Source organism: Penaeus japonicus, unplaced genomic scaffold (genome assembly GCF_977035675.1).
Source record: "Penaeus japonicus unplaced genomic scaffold, GWHDUDI00000001_assembly GWHDUDI00000012, whole genome shotgun sequence".
In the NCBI taxonomy this organism is placed as follows: Eukaryota; Metazoa; Arthropoda; class Malacostraca; order Decapoda; family Penaeidae; genus Penaeus; species Penaeus japonicus.
In genome coordinates this window covers 19021221-19026220 of record NW_028234414.1, presented here as the reverse complement: position 1 = coordinate 19026220, position 5000 = coordinate 19021221, and positions in this window count along the sequence as shown.

The window sequence follows — 5000 nt, the reverse complement described above, 5'->3', positions numbered from 1 at the left end:
ATAATAACAATAAGAAGAATGAAGATAATAAGAATAGGAATAATGAAAATGACAAAGATAACTATTATCATTCTTACTATTGATATCTCCATGATAACCTTTTTCAGCATCATTTTCATTCCTGAAAAAAAAATCTGAATATTATATAGTTACCAAGGAATAATATGTTTCTTTGCACAGTAATGGAATTGCATCTATTGGCTTATATAAGGTAATGCCCCATCTTGTGAAATGACTGCAACCAATCTGCAACAATAAAGAGCTTTAGAGTAATTCTCTCATAAGTAAGAATATCATCCTGTTCTTTATAATCATCGACTGGAATTATAGCGTTTTCCCGTAATCCGCAGAATAAATTGTAGGAAATTGAAAGATTCTCTTGATAAATATGTCACTCTTGTCGTCAATAGAAGTATTAAAACAGCAATCATGGATTGAAATGAATGATAAATCACTACTGAAATGAGATATATAATAGCGAACTAAATGACATGCATATGCATACGCCCACACGCATAAACGCATAGACAAACACACAAACACAAACACATACACACACAACCACTCACACAGGCACACACACAACCACACACACACACAGAGACACACACACACACAACCACACACAACACAACCACACACACACAACCACACACACACAACCACACACAACACAACCACACACAACACAACCACACACACACACACACAACCACACACACACACACAACCACACACACACAACCACACACAACACAACCACACACACACACACACACACACACAACCACACACACACACACACACACACACTCCACACACGAAAGCATGTTCAACGCGCTTAATCTAATGAAACTCCCTTCTGCTTTGCGTTTAAAGTGAGTTATGAAGCACCCGCGCTGGCCAAGATGAGGGAGACGATTTCTATTACACTAGGCGGATTAAGAGTTCTGATGGAGAGAGAGAGAGAGAGACGAGTTGAGATGGAGTTGATGCTAATGGAGATGTTGATGGGGATGCTGGTGATGGTGATGTTGATGGAGACGGTTCTGTAACTTTGTTTTATCTGTGTATCTACCGGGTTCTGTTTCTCTAACATTTCCTCTTGCACTAATCCCTTTTCTCTCTCTCTACATCTCTCTCTATCTATCTATCTATCTACCTATCTATCTATCTATCTATCTATCTATCTCTCCCTTTTCAGTATCTTTATCTATCACTATCTCTCTCAGTTTCTATAACATTACTTCCCCCTTAATCTCCCCACCCTTTCCCCACCCTCTCCCCACCCTCTCCCCACCCTCTCCCCACCCTCTCCCCACCCTCTCCCCACCCTCTCCCCACCCTCTCCCCACCCTCTCCCCACCCTCTCCCCACCCTCTCCCCACCCTCTCCCCACCCTCTCCCAACCCTCTCCCCACCCTCTCCCCACCCTCTCCCAACCCTCTCCCCACCCTCTCCCCACCCTCTCCCCACCCTCTCTCCACCCTCTCCCCACCCTCTCCCCACCCTCTCCCCACCATCTTCCCCACCCTCTCCCCACCCTCATCCCACCCTCTCTCCACCCTCTTCCCCACCCTCTCTCCACCCTCTCCCCACCATCTTCCCCACCCTCTCCCCCACCCTCTCCCCACTCTCTCCCCACCCTCTCCCCACCCTCTCCCCACCCTCTCCCCACCCTCTCCCCACCCTCTCCCCACCCTCTCTCAACCCTCTTCCAATCTTCTCCCACCCTCTCCCCACCCTCTCCCAACCCTCTCCCCACCTCTTCTTCCACCCACTCCCCACCTCTCCTCCCACCCTCTCCTCCCACCCTCTCCCCACCTCTCCTTCCACCCTCTCCCCACCTTCTCCCAACCCTCTCCCCACCCTCTCCCCACCCTCTCCCCACCCTCTCCCCACCCTCTCCCCACCCTCTCTCCACCCTCTCCCCACCCTCTCCCAACCATCTCCCAACCCTCTCCCCACCTTCTCCCAACCCTCTTCCCACTCTCTCCCCACTCTCTCCCCACCCTCTCCCCCTTCCACCTCTCCCACCTCTCCCACCCTCTCCCAACCCTCTCCCAACCCTCTCCCAACCCTCTCCCCACCTTCTCCCAACCCTCTTCCCACTCTCTCCCCACTCTCTCCCCACCCTCTCTCCACCCTCTCCCCACCCTCTCCCCACCCTCTCCCCACCCTCTCCCAACCATCTCCCAACCCTCTCCACCTCTCCCACCTCTCCCAACCTCTCTCCTCCCCCCCTCTCCCCACCCTCTCTCCACCCTCTCCCCACCCTCTCTCCACCCTCTCCCCACCCTCTCCCAACCATCTCCCAACCCTCTCCCCACCTTCTCCCAACCCTCTTCCCACTCTCTCCCCACTCTCTCCCCACCCTCTCTCCACCCTCTCCCCACCCTCTCTCCACCCTCTCCCCACCCTCTCCACCTCTCCCACCTCTCCACCCTCTCCCACCCTCTCTCTCCCCTCTCCACCCTCTCCCCCCTCTCCCCACCTCTCCCAATCTCTCCCACCCTCTCCCAACCTTCTCCACCCTCTTCCCACCTCTCCCAACCTCTCCCAACCCTCTCCCAAACTTCTCCCCCTCTCCCACCCTCTCCCACACCCTCTCCCACCCTCCTTCCCCTCCTCTCTCCACCCTCTCCCAACCCTCTCCCCACCCTCTCCCCACCCTCTCCCCACCCTCTCCCCACCCTCTCCCAACCCTCTCCCCACCCTCTCTCCACCCTCTCTCAACCCTCTCCCCACCCTCTCCCAACCCTCTGCCAACCTTCTCCCAACCCTTCCCTATCCTCTCCCCACCCTTTCCTACCCTCTCCCCACCCTCTCCCCACCCTCTCTCAACCCTCTCCCAATCTTCTCCCACCCTCTCCCCAACCTTCTCCCCACCCTCTCCCCACCCTCTCTCAACCCTCTCCCAATCTTCTCCCACCCTCTCCCCAACCTTCTCCCCACCCTCTCCCCACCCTCTCCCAACCCTCTCCCCACCCTCTCCCCACCCTCTCCCCACCCTCTCCCCACCCTCTCCCCACCCTCTCCCCACCCTCTCCCAACCCTCTCCCAACCCTCTCCCAACCCTCTCCCCACTCTTCCCAACCCTCTCCCCACCCTCTCCCCACTTTGCATCAACCCATCCACTAATCCACTAATCCACTTATCCACATCTATCCTCCAGACCTGTCCCTCCATCCTCCCAAATACGTCACCCTCTCCCCGATAGGCCTATACACGCCACTGAGTCCGTCTGGTGACGCTCCTTCCGTGTCACTCATCAGAAGGAATTCATTAGCGACCTTCATTTGCATAATCTGATCACATAGGTTCCTCGACTCAACTTATCGGGGAGTAATTATGTTGGTGTTCGGTTGGGGGAGGAGGGGAGCGGGGATGTCGAGGGAGGAAGGTGTTGGGGGAGGGGGAAGGGAGGAAGGTGTAAGGGAGGGGGGTGGAGGGAGGAAGGTGTGTGGGGAGGGGGGGAGGGAGGTGGAGGGGAGGGGGGGAGAGGGAGGAAAGTGTGGGGGAAGGGGGGGTGGAAGGAGGAAGGTGTGGGGAAGGGGGGTGGAGGGAGGTGGAGGGAGGAAGGTGTGGGGGGAGGGGGGTGGAGGGAGGAAGGTGTAGGAGAGGGGGTGGAGGGAGGTAGAGGGAGGAAGGTGTGGGGGGAGGGGGTGGAGGGAGGAAGGTGTGGGGGGAGGGGGTGGATGAAGGAAGGTGTGGGGGGAGGGGGGTGGAGAGAGGACGGTGTAGGGGGAGGGGGTGGATGGAGGAAGGTGTGGGGGGAGGAGGGTGGAGAGAGGAAGGTGTAGGGGGAGGGGGGTGAAGGGAGGAAAGTGTAGGGGGAGGGGGGAGGAAGGAAGGTGTAGGGGGAGGGGAGTGGAGGGAGGAAGGTGTGGGGGGAGGGGGGGAGGGAGTGCGAGGGAGTAACGAGTGAGTGGAGAGAAAGGTGGGAGAAGAGTGCATGTGGATAGAATGGTAGGGAAGGAAGGGAATAGACGTGTAGGTGGAAGGAGTGGATGGAGGGAGTGCGAGGGAGTAAGGAGTGAGTGGAGAGAGAGCATGGGTCGAGGGAGTGGAGGGAATTATCTGCGTATGGGTGGAAGGAAGGAGTATTGTATGGGTGAAGGGAAGAACGAGTGGGTGGAGCGAGTAGGGTACAGGTGGAGGGAGTGGAAGGACTGTTGTCTAGGAGTGTGCAGGCGCAGTAGTAGGGATTGGGTGGAATGAGCGGAGTGGAGTGAAGGAAGAGTGAGTGAATGCAGGAAAGACTCTGTGGGGAGAGATTTGCAGTGTTGGTGCGGAAAAAAAGTGTACAAAAAAGAGAAAGGAGTGTATAAGAAAGAGAAAGGAGTGCATAAGAAAGAGAAATGAGTGCATAAGAAAGAGAAAGGAGTAATAAGTTCAACAGCGAGTGGATTATAAAGAAAAGAAATAGAGTTATCCTTGCACACTGGAAAAGGTGCAAGGAACAGGTGTCATGCAATAACACGCAATGTAAAATTTCAACAAACAAGCACTTTAACGCATGGAGGAAAAAAGAATAAGAAACAAAACTACCACAATGAAAAAAAAAGAAAACAAAAAACAGGGAAATGAAAGCGTAAGGCCACAGTTAAGAAATGAAAACAAGAAATAGAAAATGCCGCACTTACAAGGGAAAACAGGAAATGAATCAAAATGAAAAATGAATTTATCACACTAACAAAAGAAAGTACCGAGGTTGCACCATTTCGAAAATAAGTAGAATCCGTTCTAAGACTTGCAACAATGAGGAGCAACAAATGGGAAAGATATTTATCCTTGCATGGTTGTAGAGGATTATAAAGATAGTGATGACAATGATTAATTGATTGCCCACTATCATTAATCCTCATAATTATAATTGAAATAAGGATAAGAATGATGATGATACAGATGATGATGTGATGATAATGATGTTAATGATGATGATTAGAAATGACAATATGATATTGATAACAAAAATGACAATAATGGTGTGATAATGC